The sequence below is a fragment of the Sminthopsis crassicaudata genome, chromosome 3 (genome assembly GCF_048593235.1).
Source record: "Sminthopsis crassicaudata isolate SCR6 chromosome 3, ASM4859323v1, whole genome shotgun sequence".
Taxonomy (NCBI): Eukaryota; Metazoa; Chordata; class Mammalia; order Dasyuromorphia; family Dasyuridae; genus Sminthopsis; species Sminthopsis crassicaudata.
Window position 1 is genome coordinate 531,936,792 of NC_133619.1, and position 24,074 is coordinate 531,960,865.

Sequence of the window (24,074 nt, forward strand, 5' to 3'; positions counted from 1 at the left end):
TTAAAGATATGGGCCAAATAGATCTAAGAACATTTTACATTTAATAAATGTTGAATTGATTCAATAGTCCTTAAGTAGAATTTATTAATTTGATTATAATTAGGGAAAATAATTTCATTTCCAAAATTTCTTGAGTTAACAAACTAAATAAGAATTAGTTTAAAATCCAAAACACAAATTCTGAGAGATACACAAATACCAGTATTTTACCAAATATTTAATTAAATATTTTCTAAAAATTCTGAATCAGATGGTGGGCAATAGTAATCATTATTCAAACTAACTTGTAAAATTGAACATAGGCCCTAGATAACAAGAACTTTCCCTTTGGAACATCTGATCAGAAAATCAATATGTTATATCCTTGTATTCCCCCCTTCCCAATTACTAAGTACCTTTATCTGTTGTCCTGAAAACATTCAATAATTTCACATTTATTTGCAAATAAAGAAAATTTACTTTAAAAACCCATTTAATTTTGATGTAACAGAAAAAAAATTAGTAATATGCTACTTAAATCTTTAAAGTTCTTCCTTTTCCTTTATTTGTAATTGCATGATCTCAAAGATATGAGCCTGATTTACTTTAAATAACAAACTGTTCATATTTCCAACATTTAATTCCATGCCAAAACTTATGATTCTAGCTCTATATTGCTCACATCTATCTACTTTGCTTCATTCCTATATTCCCCAAACTATGAGATACTTTTGCTTTTTTGTGTGTAGGGACTACAGCATGGCTTTCTAATTAATCATTCTACCTCAAATGTCTCATGTCTCCCCTCTCCCATTCATCTATAATCCAGCTGAAAAAAAATTTGGTCTTATCTAATCATATTGCTTTTTTTTTTAACCTCTCTTCTACCCTATTAGAATGTGATTTCCCTGTGAGCAGTCTGTTTTTCTCTTTTTAAATCCCCAGAATATAGCAAGAATTTTGGGCACAGAGTAAGGAATTTTAAAAAAAATCTTACTAATATGTTTTAGTTATTTTCTATTACTTCTGCAGTCATATACAAATTCTTCCATTGGTCAGTTAATGCCAATTACAACCTGGCCCCAATCTACCTTCCTAGTTTTTTACTTTTTATTATTCCTTTCATTTTCTCTTTGGTCTAGCCAAACTGGTCATTTTCTGTGCTGTGAAATCTCTTATTTCTGTGCTTTTGCAGATTATCTTCTATGACCATAATCTGACTTGCCTCCTTACTTCTTCCCTGTAGAATTTCTATTTTATTTCAAAGTGCAGCTCAAACACAATCTCTCACATTATAAGGCCTTCCCAGATCTTTCCAAGGAAATTGTATTGATTTTTTACATATATACAGAATATGTATATGTGTATACATATATATGTTGCACATGTTGTTTTCTTCATAGAACATGTACTTATTGATTGTTTCTTCCTTCCTTCTTCCTTCTTCCTTCCTTCCTTCCTTCCTTCCTTCCTTCCTTCCTTCCTTCCTTCCTTCCTTCCTTCCTTCCTTCCTTCCTTCCTTCCTTCCTTCCTTCGTTCTCTTCTTTCTTTTCTTTTTTCTTTTTTCTCTCTTTCCTTCTTTCCCTCTCTTTCTTTTCTTCTTTCTCTCATTTTTTATATTAATAGTAATGATTCAATAAATGTTTAATGATTCGTGGATAGGGCATACAAAGATCTAGAAGTATGAAGTGTACATCTAGCTAACATTCAGTATAGGTCTAATGGTGGTGAGGATATTGGTGATGATTGATAACTTTACTAATAAGATTCACAGTCAGTTCTTTTATATTTTCATATCACCTATAAAAGTACATTTAAATTAATTTTGCAATACATTATAATTTATGCTGGGAAAAAAGATCCATAATTAAATGTTTGAAAATCCATATTTTTCCATTATTGTCCATTATCCAACTTCTGGCCCTCCCTGTAGTATGGTGAAATAAATTATATTGTTTTCTGCCAGAAGTAAAATCCAACCCAAAGTAGACTTGGTCTCTTTATTATTAAACTCTTTGACTTCATATATTTTGTGGGAGGAAGAGAGAAAATATTTTGGATTAAGAGAACTTCTCTTCCAGTAGTCACAAGACTAGGTTAACCACTTTCATTTCTTACAAAAAATAATTAAGGAAGGTAGCTGATAAAAATAAAAAATTGATTGTTATAATCTTTTGTTTTCATAATGTATCCATGGATAATTGAAAGTTTAACTGCAGAATAAAGCAAAATTGTACATAAAATCACATAGAATATTTCAAAGAAAGCTGAGACAAATATAAATTTCCTAATATACAAGAGGCCCACAAGTTCATTCCCATTTTTTCAAAGGATTTCTGAGCTCTAAATAACCATTACTCATGGTTGCATAAAGAAAGTAAAGAAATATTGAAGTTCTTTCTGTCAACCATTTTCAAAGTTTATTAAATAGATACCTCTAGGAAAGTCAGTATATCACTGTAAGACCACTAATGTATAATCATCAACCAATTTTCTAAAGCAAATTCAGGTACATAATTACTCCCCTGACAATTAAGCAAAGTCTACAGAAATTGTGTTGTGTTTAATTTGCCATTTACATGATTAGCCTTTTTTCAATGTGACTTTTTATTGATTGTACCAATTTATATACTTGTTTTTATGGTTTTACAATATAAAATTGGGCATTTGTGAATTTTCCCTAATTAATTGTATTTTTTTGTTACTCTCTTAATTGCTACATTTGGGCAATGGACCCTGAAAGAGATCTAAAATTTTTTTAACACTTTGTTTTCTAATTGAGATTGGTTTGCTTCTTTTCATACGGGGGCATGATATTATTATGAATTATGAAATACATAGAATGTTTTCCTCATGTTTCTGGGAGAAGAATTCCAAGAGAATTTTAAGCTTTCAACTATGCCAGAAAGAAGAATATTGATAAAAAGAACTTTCTGGCATTTCTGATGAGCAGCTGTTCTGGTTTGTTGAATCATTCCTTGGATAACCATTATTTTATTCTTTATACTTCTACACTGGCATTATGTTTCCTGTGAAAGGAATTCAGAATTATGCAAATGAATGGAAAGAGCCATATTTGTGTGCAATTGGATAACTCCCAGTGTAACAGCTGTGTGATACTTGGAGTGAAAGTGATGATCTGGGGGAGAGCAGATTATGTAACTTAATGTTTACTAGTTGTGGATTTTATCTTTCATGAAAGTTTGGGAACCAGAAGCATTAGAATTATAAAAACATTTTGTATCACGTGGACAAAAATATAATTTTCCACACTCTATGATAACAGTTGTATTTTTCCTTTGGAATATCATGCATCATCATGTATTTACAAAAGAAAAAATAAATTAAAATTTTTTTTTCCATGTTATTTTTCCTTGAACATAGAAAAGCACACACACACACACACACACACACACACACACACACACACTTCATCTCTTTCAGTGACTAACACAGAATCTAAAGTTATGGATTGGGTAGCTATGTGGAATAGTAGATAAAATATTGAACCTGGAGTAAGAAAAAATCATCTTCTTGAGTTTAAATCTGGCCTCAGAAACTTACTAGCTGTGTGACTCTGGGAAATTAAACCACATTTGTCTCAGTTTTCTTATGTATAAAATGAGCTGGAGAAGAAAATTGCAATTATTTTAGTATTTTTGCCAAGAAAACGCCACATATGGTCATAAGAATTTAACATGACTGAACAACTCAACAACAACAAATCTGTAGATTAAAGAATATATTTATGATTTTTTCTTGAGTTGTTTAGTTGTCAGTAGTTTTATCTTCATGCAGCTATCATAGATGAATGACATTGAAATTTTGTTAACCACTCCTTTGTTTTTTCTAGTGCCCAGTATTTTTCATAGATATTGACAATCAGATAGACCACAAGATTAGAACAATGAGGCAATTACCTGATTGTTATAATCTGAATAGTACACAAAGGCCTTCTTGCCAGGCTGCTTGAAAACATATCTATTTCTAGAAGGTCTCTATTAAAATGTAAATAGATAAACATAATTAATTTATCACATGCTAACATTTTAAGATAAATTAGTTTATAAAATTAGGTAACTATTATCCTGCAAATTTCTGAATTATAGGACAGATAAATTTCAATAGGAAAGAGATGAGAGAACACTAGAGCATGGGATATTACAGGTGAAAGGCACATCTAGGTCAGATACCTAAGTGGGAGGCCCTGAACAATGATAACTGCAGTTAGGCAGAATTATAGATGTGCCAAAAAAATGGTGACATATTTTACTCTCTTCACAGTCAGTTTTATTTCTCTTTTATTAAAGTTTTTTTATTTTAAAAACATATACATGAATAATTTTCAACATTTACCTTTGCAAGTTATTGTGTTCCAAATTTTTCCCTCCCTTTCCCCCACTCCCCTAGGTGGCAAGTAATCCTATATATATATATATATATATATATATATATATATATATGTTAAATAGGTGCAATTCTTCTATACATATTTCCACAAATATCATGCTGCACAAGAAAAATCAGACCAAAAAGAAAAAAATGAGAAACGAAAGCAAACAACAATAAAGAATGAAAATACTATGTTGTGATCCTTTCAGTTTCCATAGTCCTCTCTCTGGGTGTAGATGACTTTTTTCATCACAAGACCATTGGAACTGGCCTAAATCATCTCATTTTTGAAAAGAGCCATGGCCATCAAAGTTGATGATCGTATAATTTTGCTGTTGCTGTGTACAATGATTTCCTGCGCACTTTACTTAGCATCAGTTAATGTAAGTCTCTTCAGGCCTTTCTGAAATCATCCTCCTGATCATTTCTTATAGAATAATGATATTCCATAACATTCATATGCCCTGACTTATTCAACCATTCTCCAAGTGACAGGTATCCACTCAGTTTCCAGTTTCTAGACACTACAAAAAGGGCTGCCACAAACATCTTTGCACATGTAGGTCCCTTTCCCTCCTTTAAGATCTCTTTGGGATACACACCCTATAGAAACACTGCTGGATCAAAGGGTATGGACAATTCAATAGCCTTTTGGGCATTGTTCCAAGTTGCTCTCCAGAAAGGTTGAATCTCCATCAACAATGTAATCAGTGTCCCCGTTTTCCCACATCCCCTCTAACATTCATCATTATCTTTTCCTATCATCTTAGCCAATCTGAGAGGTGTGTAGTGATACCTCAGAGTTATCTTAATCTGCATTTCCCTGATCAATAGTGATTTAGAGCATTTTTTTCATATGTCTCTGGGTACCTGGGTATATAACACACATGTGTATGTGTGTTTACTTATACAGATACATATACAAACATCGGTATGTATAGAAATGTATTATACATACACATAAACTAAGAATGGTCACATATGAGAACATAAAATTACAGTAGTTTTAACATTTCTAATAGTACAGAAAGTTATTAAGATACAAAAAAGGTTGATTTATCAATGGAATTCTACTTTATTACTCTAGAAATATAGATGAACTTTTAATTTTTTTTAATTTTTTATTTTATAGACTTGAGCAAAGCAGTACTGGGTTTGGGGTGCCAGAATTCCTTTTCTTATATACAAAACAAAAGAATCTTGGGTCTAGTTTTAAATGAAAAAAAATTCCTTTGTGAATATTTTGAAATGACACTGTTACTCTCTGTTACTTTCTAGTCATTGGTTAAAATTGTCAGGACTTCTCTTTCCTTCCTTCCTCCCTACTTTTCTTCCTTTCTCCACATTAGCAAGCACTATTAAAATGTTCTAGTGCCAAGTGCAGAGGAAAGAAAAAAAATATAAATAAGGTAAAAAACAAAAGCCCTATTATCATGGAACTTTTAAGACAAAATAAAGATAAGACAAAAATAAAATATCTATAGTAAATTATTAATTATTCATATATAACATGGTAGGGTTAAAAATAAATGTTACAAGAGTTTGCTTTTCTAGTATTAGTTTGAATCTTGGATTTCACTTTTCTCTAATAAACTTTTCTAAAAATTCATAATCAGTCATGGTCTACTCTTTAATGTTTTTGTCTATCTGTTAATAATTTTGTGATTTATTGCATCATAGAGATAATATATTTAATTATCTTGTTGTTGTTTTTTACAAATGAGGAACAAGAAACCTCCAAAACAAAGCATGGACTTGAATTTGGATTTGTCTTTCAGACCACTGTTTTTTCCATTATACTAATTTTATTTTTTCCCCTTGTATTTTTTAAAAATCCTACTCTGCTTTACATCCTGCATCTTTGATGTCCCCCAAATATGTATATACTTACATGTATACACATAATTTACACAAATACAGAATATACATGTGTGTATATGTGTGTATGCTTATCTACATTTCCTATTTGAAAGAGTTGCCATGACTTCCCAGACTGATCCTTCTGAACAAATGTTCTATCTATTTAAAACTTCAATTCAAGTTTTGTGAAAATTTTAAATTGTAAGTTTAATTTTATGTTCTGGACTTCAGTAAACACAGTTAGTAGAGTTCCCTTCCATTCCAAAAACTGCAAATGAAAAACATGAAGAATTTTCAAATGAATAATTGCTATTTCTTTTTGTTGTGTCTCCTTCCAGCATTTGGTTTGAATGGGTAATATTTACCAAAGCTTATAAGAAAAAAACAAAAACAAAAACAAAAAACTTTTTGCCTTGAAATATCTACAGGAAGAGGATCTATGGTATTTTTGTGCCTGAATTATAGCAGCAACATAGAAAAATGAAAAAGATCACGGGGGCAAAATTTAAGAAACCAGGGAATTCTTGTTCTGGCTGTGGTCCTACATGTAACATGATTGTTGCTGTGTAACTTATCTCGTCTTTGTTTCCTTATCTAGAAAGTATAGGAATGAGACCACATGATTTCTATGAATGGAAATTCTCTAAACAAAATCTAAGGTACGTCAGGACAAGAATTATTTCATCTCTGTATTCTTAGCCTCTATCATAAAGCTATAGAAGCTTAGATAACATGCTTATTGAGGATTGGGATTTGATCTTATCTTGATCTTTGAATTTCCAATTTCTAGAACAGTACCTTGTTCATTAATAAATACTCAAGAACTGTCTGTGGCTTTAATTTATTATTCACTCTAAGTCTTTGAAAAACAAAGGAACATTTGCATTTTTACTCTAAGTAGAGTAAGAAGAACCACTGCAGTGTTTAAAAGTTGTTCAATTGTTTTTTTGACAATGTCCAATTCTTCATGATCTAATATGAGGTTTTCCTCATATAGATAGAATGGTTTGCCATTTCCTTTTCCAGTTCATTTTACGGCAAATGGGGTTAAGCGACATGCCTAGGATCACACAGCTAGTAAGTATCTAAGACCAGTTTTGAATTCAGTAAAATGGATGGATCTTCCTGATTCCAGGCATGTTACTCTATATACTTTGTCACTTAGCTAGCTGCCCAAGCCAAGTGCCATTTACATTTATATTACACTAGATTTACATTTAAATTTACATTACAGCATACATTTAATAAGCAAATCTCTCTTTTTTGACCTTCAGGAAATTCAACATTAGCTATGTGATTTTGGTTAATGCTAAAATTAGTCAGATAAAGACAAATTTGCCTGGAGTCTGAAAGTTACTTGTAATATATAAACAAATATAATGAAATACTAATTGAAGCAAATTGTTTATGTATAAATCAGTAGTTTTCTATTTATTACCTTTGAAGATGCCTTTGCTGTAATTCTACAGTAGTCTTCACATTCAGGAGAGACCCATTTCACTAGTAGCTTCTGCCTCAGGGCCCCTCCATTGGATAGTGAATTTCTGTCACAATCTTCATTTTAAAGAGGAGCCTAGACTAGTCAGGTTTACTTCTCCATTCATTTTAGGGCCCCATCCCTGCTTCTTCAGATTTCTTTTCCCATCATACTTCCTCTTCTTATTATTATCTTCTGTTTTAAACTTATTTTTATATATTGTCTTCCACTATTGGAATGTATATTCCTTGAGGAAGACAGCCTTTCTTTTGGAGGTAGCCTTTTGTAGCACAAGGGATAGAGTGTCAGGCTGCAAGATCTAACTTCAAATTAGACCTCAGACATTCATTAATTGTGAGGGTTTGGATAAGTCATTTAACCACTGTTTTAATTTCTGATGGATCCAATTTTCTTTTCTTTAAAATGGAGAACATAATAGCAACTACTACCTAGGGTTGTTGAAAGCATCTAACAAAATAAGAATTGTTAAGTCCTTTAGCACAACATGCACCAAATAAGCACTATATAAATTCCAAGGGCGATCACAGTGCTTATACATAATAAACAAGAAATGTTTGTTTACTTATTTACTTTATTCAATTCAATATCTCAAGACTTCTGCAGTTCAGAACTTTAACAGTTCTGGACCATTTTATAGTTTATACTTCAAACAAGAGGAATTCTCATAAGAAATATTTTAAATATCCATTTTAAAATACTATTAAAACCAACCGCTAATATAAGGCTATTTAAAAAATAAAATTTCAGAATATTTTTATTTCTAATATAATAATATAATTAATTTAGAAAGAGGAAAGTATTATTCTCAAAAATAATTTTGTGTTTAGAAATACTGCTTACCTTGTAATAGGATTTACAATAATTTCTCATTTTGTGATTTGCTTATATAAATCAACATTGGAGTTCAAAGTTCATGACATTTGTATTTGAAAATTTTTGAATTTTATTTTTAAAATATGTTGCATTTTGTTTGTATATTCTTTCAGGATTTTGTTGGAACATGGAAACATTTGTAAAGGAAAAAGTAACATAACACACCTGGGTATATATTGGAATCACTAACAATAAATCCCAATAGGCAAAATGATGTAAATGTGGTGATTATGTAGTCAGAATACTTAGATTCTAAACCTATCTTTGCCATTCTATAAAAAGGAGTTATAGGATTACAGATTTTGAGCTAAAAGAGACATTAATGCCATTATAATTTTACACTTTTCATTTTTTCCTGGAAAAACTAAGACTCAAAGAGATAATGATTTGATTAAGATCATATACTTAATGAATTATTATTTGGGTTTGGGGGGGGGCAATTGGAGTCATACAGATAACTATCTGAAGTCGAGTTTGAACTCAGTTCCCCTTGACTCCAGGGCTCATACTCTATCCACTGTGCCACTTAGTTGCCCATTAGTAAATTATTGAGTAAGATTTTGAAAACAATTAAACTCAAGTGTTCTAGCTCTAAAGCCAGTGCTCTACCTACTACACCATGCTGTCTTTCTCTGTGTGTATTTTCCCTGTGCTATGCTTTTCCTAAAAGAGTTACGTTTTTGTGCCATGCTGCTGAGTTCACTCATGTTTGAGGCAAAGAAAATATCAAGGATATGTTACAGTGATAAATCTGTGTCAACCATAGTCACATTTTTGACAGCACTTTCTGAGTTATTATTCCCACTTCCCTCTGATATGTCAGTGTCAGAGGATGTGGAGACCCATCTTTTATTATATGATCAATTTCAATTTAGCTATGATAGTTCTATCAGCCATATACACACATTGAGTACAAGTTGGTCTCCTAATCCAAACACATGATAATCAGATTTTAAAAGTTGTTTTTCAAGCATGCCCCATGTGAGAACTGAAAGTAAGAGGAGCTTAGGAAAGTAAGGAATGACCTCAGATGGTACAAATTAGGGACAAAGCCTTCATTGATTTTGCAGATCAGCACAGACATTTCCTCAGACATGTTATATTCTTAAATCTCAAATTCTCTGGTGGGAATATTCACAGACAGTTGACCCTACTATTATGATAGATGCAAAGAAAAAGAATAAGGAATACTCAACTCCTGAAGAATGAGGACCTACTTGTTGCCTTTCTTCTTCCTTCAAGCATTTTAGAACTCTGTAAATTAATGCCACTTTTTTCTTTTAACAGGTTTTGTAGATACTCTTTTCTTGTTTTTTTTTTTTAATTATTATAGTTTCCCAATGGCTTCCCCTACCTGATAGAACCTTCTTTTCTAACAAATAAGTGCAATTAAGAAAAAAAATTCCCAAACCGACCTCATTTGAAAGTGAATATACCTCCTTTTAGATAAAAGGTAGAAGATGATATGCTAGAAATAATGATTATTATAACATTGGTCATGAAATCTTTTGGTTTTCCCCACCTTTTATTAATACTATGTCACATTACTAATTACTGTACTTACTATCAGGCTTCTACAACTTTTGATTTATATAGTTTGAGAAAAAAAAGTGGAGGCATTATCAAGGATGGGGCTACAGATGTGAGATTTACTGCTGGGAATATTTAGTTTGGAAGTGGTTGGTTCCAATACTCATTGTGCCTTCAGTTAACTATTAACTAAATCTATTGGTACATTTTTATAATGTTCTGACTAGCTTTCTGGAGGTCTTGGGACTAGCCTTGGTTTCAGCAGAATAATCACCATGAGAATAGTCAGGGATAAAATCCAAAGTCTTTATTTTCTCCTTCAATCTCTCAGTCTGTGCCAGCAGTCTCAGCCAATCAGCCATTCAGTATTCTACACATCCAAATGTAATGTCCTGCTTTCTAGAGCTCCCAAGTTGGGGTGACAAAATGTATCATTGCTTTCTAGAGCCCCCACACTGAGGTGGATTAAAATTTAATATCCAGACTAGCAATCTGAGGATTTCAGGACTAGCCCGTGTCCCTGATCTTAATGGAGAAATGATGAAGGCAGGATAGCCATCATAAGGCTGGTCAAGTCTTCTCCTCTTGTGGCTGAGTTTGTCCCCAGTTTATATACTCTATTACAATTAAATCAATTCATCATATTGGATATAAGTCAATCATTACATCACTAGGGAACCATTATTTGTTGTAAGATTAAATCAATCATACTGAACTAGAGAACTATTAATTACCATGCTAAACTAGATAACCATTGTCTTATCAATTCCACCGAGTTAACATCTTCTTTCAAGTAAACTTTTCCAGAGTTCTGGCTCTCTACATATTTTGTGCCTAATACCCCCAAATAGGATCATGTTTTTTTCTCTAGGGACATATGCATAACAGAAAGAAACACAAATATTAACAGAGAGGAAAAGACACAGAAGAAATTGCTAGAATTATACTCCTCTACCAGGGGCAGCTAATACCACAGTGAATAGACTGACCTCAAGTCAAGAAGACCTGAGTTTAAGTGCTGCACCAAACATTTACTAGCTGTATGACCCTGAGCAAGTCACGTAACCCTGTTTGCCTCAGTTTCCTTGTCTGTAAAATGAGCTGGAGAAGGAAATGACAAATCATTTAAATATTTTTGTCAAACACAACAAAATGGGCCATGAACAGTAGGACACAATGGAAATAACTGAACAACAGCAAAATACAATGAAATCTCTTCTATTTTTCCAACACAATCAATTCTGCAACCTAGTAGAGTCCTCTTACAAAGAATAATTCCAAGAAGTCTGTACTATTTGTGATTTTTATATCATATCTAGAGGAAACCTGAGGTAGAATTTACACTTTATTAGGTCTAACAGCTAAAATTGACGGCTTCTAGGTATTGCTAATTTAGTTGCCCTTCTTACTTGATTCTAGATATATATTATTAAAATTAATTTCTAAATTCTGGCAGTGAAATGCTTTACTCTTGTTTATAAGCATTGGAAGAAGGAGATTCTACTTGGGCAAAATCAGATTCATCCATGTCTAAAATCAATCAGTAAGTTATTAACACATATTATGTGTCAGGCACTATGATAATTCAGTTATGATACTGCTCTTGTTATTATAATAGTGAAGAGATAGAAAAAAAATTTGGATTAACTGTCTATGTTTATCCACCATTATATATCCCCCTTTCTACATCCCAGGGTCCTGTAGAAACAGGTTGAAAAATGTAGATGATAGAAAGGTATTAAATTATTCTTTTTATTTAAAATATATGCAGGAATATGATGATAAAGAACATCTCTCTGGACATATACCATTTGCTATTGTCAGATATATTATAAATCATATGAATTTTAACAAGTATAGTTGTATGCATAATTTCATTAGTTTTACTTGTACTAGTCCTCAGATTCTATGCTGCTTTCTAAACTGTGCATTATCTCTCATTATTTAACCATTGAGATATTTGTTTTTCTTCCTGTTTCATCTCATAATTCTGAAAGCTTTAAACCATTTTCCTGTTTAAGACGTATTGCCTCTGGAAGGCTTTTCTCATTTAAATTTAAAAAAAAACATTTAACTTCAAATACCCTATATATTCTTTGATTTTGCCACCTTCAGTCCTCTTATTATCTGTCTTCAACAAAGCTTAAAAATGAAACAGGTTTGCATGATCTCTCCAAGGTTATCATTGAAAAGAGAACTTCAATTATGAGCGAAAGTGGTTTAGCCTGGTGCATTGAACTGTCAACTAATTCTACATGGTCACACATCTTGGTAAATGAAAAGCATGTTACCAAAGGTTGATAACACTAGATAAAAATGTCTGGTATGAAGAGTAAGATTAATTAAACTTTATAAATATATCAGGTGCCCCATATTTTTCAGCCATTTATTTGTTTTCTTATCCCAGGCTTTGCAGGAAGTACAAAATAACAATAATAACAACAGCAGCAGCAGCAACAAAAAAAAATAATGTTAATGTTCCAACAAGTCTTCTATGATTATTTTTACTATCCTGTGGATCAAAGTGAATGAATTTCTCCAAGGTTTAAATAATGTATTAGTAACACTGAATGGTAATATAATTCTAAATAGAGAAGATATATGCCAAGTATTGGCACTAGCATTTATGTAACACTTTAAGATGTGCAAATACTTTATACATATGATCATATTTAATCCTTATAATAAACAGGTGAGGAAGGGTCTATTATCTTCATTTTATATATGATCAAACAGACTGAAAAACATCTAAGAACAAGACTAGACAGCTAAATATGGAATATTGGCTCAAGTTGTAATGATCTTCCTTTCTCAGATCTATTAAAACAATGGATATTTAATCCCATTTCTCTGTCTTTTGTCAGTTGGTCATTCTGTCTGTCTGTCTGTCAGTCTGTCTCTCTCTCTTTCCTTCTAGCTCTTGTACTCTCTCCTTTCCCCTCACTCTGTCAATGCTTTGTGTGCTCTTTTCTTGTCAATAAATCAATGAACAGGTATTTAATTAACACTATTTGCTAGTCATTTGCCTAAAAACGGAGAACATAAAATTAAGAATGAAACAGTTTCTATCCTTAACAAGCATACATATTATAGGTGACAATATGTCAATATGTATACAAAGATATATTTACAAAAAATAAAAGAAAATGTAGGGCAGATATTAGTTTCTGGATAAATCAGGAAATATGCCACGAAGGAGGTGGTTTGAGATTAGCTTTGAGAAATGTTAAAGATTCTAAAAGGTAGACAAAGCATGGGAAGTAAGAGGTGGAATGTCATTATTTTTAATAATTTTGTGCACTTGTGACCATACCTCCTGAAAAATAGATCCATAATACCAAAGAATATTATCTTTTTCTCAAAGATATGGCAGAAACATCATAAATATTTTCCTTTCTGGAAGCCAGACACTATGAGTTCCTTCTCTAAGAATATTGATGTCCCCATGTTGCTTCCAGTCCTAGTTCTAGTTGAAAAACTTCACTTCTTGGTGAAATTCTTAGCAAATTATTTTTCCTGAAACTTCTCTGACTCTCAGCTTAATGATAAAACTGAGAGAACAGAGACATTCTAAGGCCAATGAGCATATCAAGACTTTACTTGGTCTACTTAAGAGCTACTGATGCCATTTATCTCTTTGTTCTCGTTTTGAGTGATTGACCATGTCCCCAGCTACATGGAATGGTTTGCTAGGATAATATCTTACAATTATCTAGCACTTAAGTACCCCTTTTACAGTTAATTTGTGGTATAGAAAGTGCAAGTATTAAAATACTAATATTAAATGACAGAGGCATTAAGTAACTCAGTCAGGAAGACATGGCTATTAAATGACAGAGCTTGAACATGAATTCAGATCTTTCAATTCCAGTGTTCTTTCTGTGGAATCACATTGCTTCATGAATATGTCTACAAAAGAGCAGAATCTTTCTGTAATCATTGAAAAATTCTTTGAACATATCAAATGACCTCTATTGCTTAGAGTCAAAGCCAGGATTCCATAGTTGAGAAATGAGAAAATTAGCCTAATTAAATTAAGTTGTTTTTTGAACAATTGAAGATCATTTGTAACACTACATTCAATTCAATAAACATTCATAAATTGATTTCTATCTGTGCTATGGTATGTACTGTAGAAAATGCCAAGGTGAAAAAAATGATAATTCTTGCCTGTAAGGAAATTTAAAAAGTAGAGTGTAGTGACAAGTATGTGGATGATGATAAAGTGTAGTACATATTTTGAAGCATCTTTTCCAAACTCTCATTTGCATTGATAAATTGGTTTCCCAGACATGGCTATCATGTCCTCTCAGGCTCTAGGGGTAACCCCGAGAGATTTAATTAAATGATATTTAGGTCATGAATTTTTACTGACATATTTCCTGTCATGATTATGGGTAGTTTTTCTTTTTTTTTCCTTTCCTTTTTTTTTTTTTAAACTGTCCCATTTTATTTTATTTTATTTTTTATTTTATTTTGTTATTTTTTAATTAATTTTTATAATTATAACATTTTCTTTGACAGTACGTATTCATAGGTAATTTTTTTTACAACATAATCTGTTGTACTCCCTTCTGTTCCAAATTTCCCCCCTCCTTCCCTCCACACCCTCTCCTAGATGGCAGGCATTCCCATACATATTAAATATTTTATAGTATATCTTAGGTATAATATATATGTACAGAATTGAATTTTGTTGTTGTTGTTGTTGCAAAGGAAGAATTGTATTCGGAAGTTAAAAATAATCTGGGGAAGAAAAACAAAACAAAACAGTGCTCACAGCTAATACACATTTCCCAGTGTTCCTTTTCTGGATGTAGCTGATTCTGTCCATCATTGATCAATTGGAATTGGATTAGCTCTTCTTTATGTTGAAGATATCCACTTCCATCAGAATACATCCTCATACAGTATCATTGTTGAAGTGTATAATGATCTTCTGGTTCTGCTCGTTTCACTTAGCATTAGTTGATGTAAGTCTCTCCAAGCCTCTCTGTATTCCTCCTGTTGGTCATTTCTTACGGAACAATAATATTCCATAACATTCATATACCATAATTTACCCAACCATTCTCCAATTGATGGACATCCATTTATCTTCCAGTTTCTAGCCACTACGAAAAGAGCTGCCACAAACATTTTGGCACATATAGGTCCCTTTCCCCTCCTCAGTATTTCTTTGGGATATAAGCCCAATAGCAGCAATGCTGGATCAAAAGGTATGCACAGTTTGACAACTTTTTGGGCATAGTTCCAAATTGCTCTCCAGAATGGCTGGATTCTTTCACAACTCCACCAACAATGTATCAGTGTCCCAGTTTTCCCACAGCCCCTCCAACATTCATCATTATTTGTTCCTGTCATCTTAGCCAATCTGACAAGTGTGTAATGATATCTCAGAATTGTCTTAATTTGCATTTCTCTGGTCAATTATACTAATAGTTTTCCTAATATTAAACCAGCCATACATTTCTGGTATAAATCTTACTTGATCATAGTGTATTATCCTGGGGATGATTTTCTGAAGTATTTTTGCTAATATCTTATTTAAGATTTTAGCATCAATATTCATTAAGGAAATTGGTCTATAATTTTCTTACTCAGTTTTCCATCTACCTGGTTTAGGTATCAGTACCATGTCTGTGTCATAAAAGGAGTTTGGTAGGACTCCTTCATCCCCTATTTTTTTCAAATAGTTTATGTAACATTGGGGCTAATTGTTCTTTAAATGTTTGGTAGAATTCACATGAAAATCCATCTGGTCCTGGGGATTTTTTCCTGGGGATTTGATTAATAGCTTGTTCTATTTCTTTTTCTGAAATGGGACTATTTAAGCAATTTATCTCCTCCTCTGTTAATCTAGGAAGCCTATATTTTTGGAGAAATTCATCCATTGCATTTAAGTTATCAAATTTATTGGCATAAAGTTGGGCATCAAGTAACTCCTTATTACTTTCTCTAATTTCCTCTGTCATTGGTGGAAAGATCCCCCTTTCTCATTTGTAAGCACTAACAATTTGATTTTCCTCTTTCCTTTTTCTGAATCAGATTTACCAAAGGTTTATCTATTTTATTGGCTTTTTCATAAAACCAACTCTTTATTTATTAATTCAATATTTTTTTTTACTTTCAATATTATTGATTTCTCCTTTTAATTTTTATATTTCAACTTTGATTTTTGGTTGGGGGGTTTTAATTTGGTCTTTTTCTAGCTTTTTAAGTTGTAGGCCCAATTAATTAATCTTCTCTTTCTCTATTTTGTTCAAATAAGCCTCTAAAGATATAAAATTTCCCCTTATTACCACTTTAGCTGCATCCCACAGATTTTGGTATGATGTCTCATCATTGTCATTATTTTGGGTGAAATTAATTGTTTCTATAATTTGCTGTTTCACCCAGTCATTCTTTAAGATGAGATTATTCAGTTTCCAATTACTTTTTGGTCTATTTACCCCTAACTTCTTACTGAATGTAGCTTTTATTGCATTGTGATCTGAGAAGAAGGCATTTATTATTTCTGCCTTCCTACATTTAATTTTGAGATCTTTATGTCCTAATATATAGTCAATTTTTGTATGGGATCCATGAACTGCTGAGAAGAAAGTATATTCCTTTCTATCGCCATTCAGTTTTCTCCAAAGGTCTATCATACCTAGTTTTTCTAATGTTCTATTTACTTTTTAAATTTCTTTCTTATTTGTTTTGTGGTTTGATTTGTCTAAATCTGAGAGCGCAAGGTTGAGATCTCCCACTATTATAGTTTTACTGTCTATTTCTTATTGCAACTCTCTTAACTTTTCCTTTAGAAAGTTACATGCTATACCACTTGGTGCATATATGTTTAGTATTGATATGGCTTCATTGTTTATGCTACCTTTTAGCAGGATATAGTTTCCTTCCTTATCTCTTTTAATTAGATCAACTTATGCTTTTGCTTGATCTGAGATAAGGATGGCTACCTCTGCTTTTTTGGCTTTACCTGAAACATAATAGATTCTGCTCCAACCTTTTACTTTTACTCTGTATGTGTCTCCCTGCTTTAAGTGTGTTTCCTGTAAACAACATAATGTAGGGTTCTGACTTTTGATCCAGTCTGCTATCCATCTCCGTTTGATGGGAGAATTCATCCCATTCACATTTACAGTTAAAATTACTAATTCTGTATTTCCTTCCATCATATTATCCCCAGATTATGCTTTTTCCCTTGACCCCTTTGAACCCATTCCCCGATATTTAATTTATAGACCCCACTTGTGATGCCCAAACCCTCCCTTTTTTAGTATCCCTCCCCCCTCTTTCCAAGTCTCTTCCCTTATTCCCCTTTTCCTTTTCCCTTTTCCTCTCCCCCTTTTAATGAGGTGAGAGAGAATTCTCTGAAAAACAAATATGTCAATTATTTACTCTTTGAGCCTCTTCTGATGAGAGTAAGATTCACACAATGTTTCTCCCTCTCTCTAAATTCCCTCAGATATGGTATATTTTCTATGCTTCTTCCTGGGATGTAGTTTCCCCCTTTTTATCACTCCTTCCCCTTTTTCTGATACTACCCCCTTCCCTTTACTATTCCTCCCCTTTTTTATATCAGTAAAATCAAATTATCCATGCGGACTTTCTATATCCACAACAGAGATACAGTTCTCAAGGGTTCTCTTTACCTTTTTCTGTTTCTCTTCAGTCTTGTGGATGTAGATCGAATTTTTTGTTTAAGTCTGGTTTTTTTCTTAGAAACAAATGGAATTCCTCTGTTTCATTGAATGACCATCTTCTTCCATGGAAGAAAATGCTAAACTTAGCTATGTAGTTTATTCTTGGTTGCAATCCTTGGTCTTTTGCCTTTCGGAATATCAGGTTCCAGGCCCTTTTATCTTTTAATGTGGAGGCAGCCAGATTTTGAGTGACCCTTATTGTGGCCCCTTGATATTTGAATTGCTTTTTTCTAGCTGCTTGCAAGATTTTCTCCTTTGTGTGGTAATTCTGCAGCTTAGCCACAATATTCCGTGGTGTTCTTTTTTTAGGGTCTTTTTTCAGAAGGATTGTGATGAATTCTTTCCATGCCTATTTTCCCTTCTGTTTCTATTATCTCTGGACAGTTCTCTTTGATGATTTCCTGTAAAATAGAATCTAGGATCTTTTTTTTGTCATAGTTTTCGGGAAGTCCAGTGGTCCTCACATTATCTCTCCTAGTTCTATTTTCCAGGTCTATAGATTTTCCCAGTAAGTATTTGATGTTATTCTCCAGCTTTTCATTTTTTTTTTTTTTTTGTATTGTTTTGTTTTGTTTTGTTTGACTGATTCTTGGGTTCTCAAAGAATCATTCATTTCTATTTGTTCCATCCTGATTTTTAATGAGTTATTTTCTTCATTCACAATTTTTAGTTATTTTTGTATATGCCCAATTGAGTTTTTAAATGAATTATTTTGCTCTATTAAATTTTTTCCATTTCTCTAATTTTTTTAGAGAATTTTTTATCTTTTCCAATTCAGAAATTCTACTTTCCTGTGATGTTTTATCCTTTTCTAATTCACAAGTTTTGTTTCCCTGAATCTCCTGTGAATTCTTTATTTTTTCCCAACTCAAATTTCAGAACGCTGTTATTCTCTATCATAGCTTCTCTTTCCTTTCCCCATTTTTCTTCAAACTCTCTTAATTTTTTAATAGTCTCTTCTAGGAGAGAGTTATGTGATGGGGGACAGGTATGGTTCCCCTTTAGGCTGTTATTTGTTGACTCTCTGCTATTAACTTCCTCATGGTTGGAAACCCACTCTTTCTCTGTGTAGAAGGAATCAATGTTCCTTTTTAGCTTTTTATTCATATTTTAAAAATCTTTTGGGGTTTGTCCTTGTGGTAAGAAGTTTATTTATTTATTTCTTTACCAGATTCCTCCCAGACAGGATGGATGCAGCAGCTCCTGTGCCTGGGCTAAGAGAGAGCTCTGGGAGAGAGTTTCCCTCCCCCTCTCTGGAAGTGCCTCAGGGGTGATTAGTAGGGTTGAGGCTGTGCTGTTTGGGTTGCCCAGTGAAGGACCCCGCTGTGTGTCCTAGAGACTTCCCTGAGGTTTAAGACTGAACAGTAAAGGCAACACAAAGCCCAGCCAATGAGTCCCATGGGATGTGGATGTCAGCAGCTGATGTGAAAGGCCCCTGTGCTCAAACTGGAAGTGATAGCCCAGAATCCGCCGTCCCTATTTCAAAGGTTCCACTTCTCTGTGACTTCCTCGGCTGAGTTCCACAGCCTCCAGCCAAGCCAAGCACTGTGTGAATTACATGTTGCCTTGGGCTGTGTCCCTGCTTTTCAAGCTCTTAATTACCCCCAGGTGAAGCCCCGGACAGCTAGGTCACTTCCGGTTTGGGGTGGTTCTAGGCTCTGGCTTTATATTTTAAAGTGGCTTGATTTCTCTTCTGACCTACTGTTTTATAAGCAGAGAAGAGCTAACAGCCTGTGCCAGATTCTTCTATCTCAGTGGCTTCTCTGATCCCAGAGTTCTCCCCAGCCCAATCTGCGTAGTGTGCTAGCACCTCACCCTGTCTGTGTTGGTCTTTTTTCTTCCTCCCCTGGTAACCAACCTTTTCTGTTGAAACTCCAGATTCTCTTCAGCTGGTAAGTCATGCTTCTAGTCCTTTTTGTTTCTATCAGTCCAGTGTTATTTTTGAGGCTGATTTAACTAATTGGTTATGAGGGAAGAAGGGAACTCACAAAATTGCATGTATCTTCTCCACCATCTTGGCTCCGCCCCCATCACATATAGAATGTAAGGTAAATTTATTCAAATTTAGGGAGAACAAGGGATAAATTAGTAATCCATAGCTGTGAAGAGACCCTTTGCTGTACTCCTTAAATAATTCTTTTTGGGTATGGGACTGTTTCCTCCTGGCCTTTTCAGAGGTTTGAATCTGCATATAGTCCATCCTTGGCTCCCAATTAATATACTGTAACTAACTATTACACAGATGCTATAAGGATATCAATGGAAAGATGAAAAGGATTTCTGAAATTCACAAAGTCTTTCTCTAGCTAATGGTAGGTAAAGAAGGCCAAATCTAAGTTCGAAGGCACACTCTTCCCCTTTTTCTATGCTTTACCCCCTATAATTCCCAACACCTAGCAAACCAAATGTCTTTTCCTCAAAAATAACACTCTCTCGTCTTCAAAATTAGACATTGCAATCTGTATCCTCATAGGATCAAACTGTTTTGATATTTCAGAGTTGATTTTATAGATGAGTATAGATTTTATAGATCATCAGATAAATCTAAATTTGCCATGGTATTTTCATATTTAATTGGAATGTCTTTGATTGCTCTTACTCGATTGAAACAGATTCCCCCTTGGTTAAGATAGCAAGGCAATATATTTTATCTTTATTTTACCCCTTTTATTTTATGTTGCATGTAAAAAAAAAAAAGTACGTACAGCAAAGAGTTCCTGAAAGTCTCAGAACGGAAAGATCATATCTAGGTGAGAGAATCGTTCCTGAAGGAGATAACAAATGAATTAGGAATTTTATACAGGAATATATAGAATTTTGATAAATGATTTTAGGGAAGGGGATATTTTAGACAGAGAAAATTGCATAAGCAATTGGAGACAAGCCATCTCTTCAATTTAGTCCCTTTGCTTTACTCTCACAGATAAAAGAATAATTTAAGTTTTTATCACCAGCCACTCAGATTATTGCAATTATTCTCTAATTAGTTTCTCTGAATCATGTATTTTTCCCACTTCAATTCATTTTCCACATAGCTGCCAAGATGATTTTTTTGTAGTTCCAGATCTGGTCATGTCATCCTCCTTAATAAATTCAATTGACTATATCATCTATGATGCAATATAAATACTTCTATTTACAGTTAAAATCCATTCCCAACCTATCATCTACTCATAGGTTCATTAATTAATTCTCATTGGTTTGTTTCCTTTTTCATTAATTCTATTTTCATTCTTTCCAAGTTCCCATGACCAAATCATTCTTTGTACTATTTATCATTTTTCTCCTCTTGTACAAGCACTGAATCACTCTTCAGTTCCTTTATTTGCAAATGATTTCCAACTAATTGACATAAAGGCTAGTTTTTTGTTTACTTTTATTTTTTCACCAGTTGTTTTTCTCCCAAATGACCAATAGCACTCTAAAAAATCTATCATTTGATGTCTTTCAATAGATCGAAGTTAATAGCCAGATTATTACTAGGCTGCACCAAGATTTAGTGTGCTTGCACCTTTTGTATTCCTTCAGCAGATACAAGCAACTGAGGTTAGTATTTAACAAGTGAGACTAAATAGTTGAATTAGGGAGCTACATGTTGGTATATTTCCTTCTTCCAGTTGAGTTCCTTTTTAGATTAGCTCCACCCCATTTTCATTTCAGAGTTTGTTTTCCTGTCCCTGTTTTTCTGAGAGAACCTTGTATTTTAAGGTCTGATATCTCTTTATGTCTCTACCTCCTCAGTGGAAAATATTTTAAAGATGATTTGTGGGCATCTGATATTCTTTTCCAGATGTCATTTTGGTGCTTTGTTTTGCTTTGTTTTATCAGAGTGATGGTTTTATTTATTGAAAGTCTACTAGTAGCTATGTGTATTTATAGACTTAAGTACACACACACACACAGAGATACACACACACACGTATATATACACAGAGAGAAAGAGATTCCTTTTTCACATCATCACCAATATCTAACACAGTATAATAGGGGGATACCAAATTTATAGTACAATAAACAAAATAATGCTTAAAAACATAAAAGAGGTAAAAGTGATAAATGGTGTGTAAAGGGAAAAGATCGCTACTATCTGGATACATCAGGAAAAAACTTAATGGAATATATGCCATTTAAAATAGACTTCAACAGCTGATTTGGAAGAGAGTACTCTAGACAAGAGATAAAAATAAGAGAAATGAAAGAGGTAAAATATCTTGTAATATGTAGGGGGATGGTAGATAATCTGCCAAACACAGGCCAGTAAAGGTAGTGAACTTGACTTCACTTCCTATCAAAATTCTGGCTCATATTAAGATTGTTTAATCAATGGAAAGAAATCAGAATCTTGAAGGAACTGAGTTTACCACAGATTATTTGAAAGAACTGGGTATGTTTATATTAAAGGCTGAAGATCTAGGGGAACTATAATAGCTGTTTTCCAGGATTTAAAGAGCTATTACATGGAAAATGGTATAAAATTGTAGTGGAATAAAAGTAGAATGGTTTTCCTGGGAGATGGTGCATTCTTTCATCTGGGATATCTTCAGGTAGTAAATGTATTGCATCTTATTTGATAGATTTTAGAACAGGGGTGGGGAATGCTTGGTCCATGGACCTTGTAAGATCCATATAATCATTTCATAAGACAACCACAGGCAATGATGTGCTGAAAGCTAAGTACAATAACCTTCCATTGCTTGAGTTCTATAAGTTGATAATTTTGCATAGCTTGCAAATTATGTTATAAATATTCAATTGCTCCTTGGTAGAAAAGGAAAATTTCCCACTCCTGCTTGAGAGGAAATTATTGTTCAAAAACAGATTGGAACTGATGGTCAGTTCTTATAGTTTCTTCTACTTCTAAACTTCTGTGCTTATTTCATCTTTTGGATTCATCTGGCCCACTTAGTTGCTGTGTGAACTCTGGCAAATCACTTAACATCTGTTTGTCTTAATTCACTGGAGAAGGAAATAATGAGTCTCTTCCATGGTGGACTATGATCTATAGAGTCATTAAGGGTAAGATATAGCTGCACAATAACAACAAATAATTATTTTTAAGTTTTTCTACCATTAAGTTATGGATTCTTTGAGAGCAGGGACTATCTTTTAATTTTCTCTTAACTCCAGTACTTAGTAAAGTACCTTACACATAGTAGGTACTAATAAATAACTTAATGATTGACAAATATAAATTCCCTCTCCACTCACACAGACACAACCCTAATTGAGAACCTTACTATATGTTGCCTAGACTAATAATCTTCTCATGGTCTTTCTGCCTCGTTGTTTCTCCCTGCACCAGTTAGAGTTACACATAGCTGACAATGTAATTTTCCTAAAGCACACATTTGATGATACTTCCTCCCTTAGTCTTTATGTTACCTTTAGAATCAAATTTTATTACTAGAAATTAAGTTTTTCTCAACCTAGTCCTCTTCTCCCTTTTTAAAGTTTTCACACTTTACTTACCTCCATATACTCTACTATCCAGCCATGCTACTTGCTTTCTTAGCACATAGACCTGGATGTTCTCTATGTATTAAATGTTCTTCCTCTTCACCTCTACATCTCAATATTATTCATGCTCTTTCTGATTCATCTCAGTCTATCTTCTGTAAGAGACCTTTCCTGATTTTCCTACTGCTAAAACCTTTCCCTCTAAAGTTATCTTCCATCATATATATATATATATATATATATATATATATATATATATATATATATATATATATATATATATATATATATACACATATTATTTTCTTTAGAATAAGAAGTTAGTTTTGAAATTAGGTCCTATGATTTCAATCAGTGTTCTTTTCTCTAAAGTATGCTTTCTTCTTTGAGATCTTATTTTAGATTAATTTAAAAGAAAGAACATTGGTTAAGAGTTTTTAGGTATATACAAGAAAAACATACTTCTTAATAAGATTACATAAAGAAAATAACAACTACCTATGCCCTAAGATTTAGAAATCCTACTTCCCTATTTGTAGAGAGAAATGTCTATGAATCCTACTAATTCTCATTGATGCATCATTATTGCTGCTCTGTATTAGAGCCTAAAATGAAAATTCCAGACACAGAGTTAACCCTAGAACATCACTGATTTTAAAGAATTGTTTAAGAAAATTAATAATAACAACAATTAAAATATTACATAATCAAAATAATTTCAAAGTTGGAAATTTACAGTCCAAACTTTCACAAAATAGAAATTACCTCTAAGCCCCGTT

The 24,074-nt window shown here is 33.0% G+C and overlaps 1 protein-coding gene across 10 annotated transcripts in view; it reads right to left on the minus strand.

Annotated features, from left to right (window-relative positions):
- GRIA4 (glutamate ionotropic receptor AMPA type subunit 4) overlaps window positions 1-24,074 on the minus strand; it is a 481,423-nt gene that overhangs the window by 242,971 nt on the left and 214,378 nt on the right. The window lies entirely within an intron of this gene.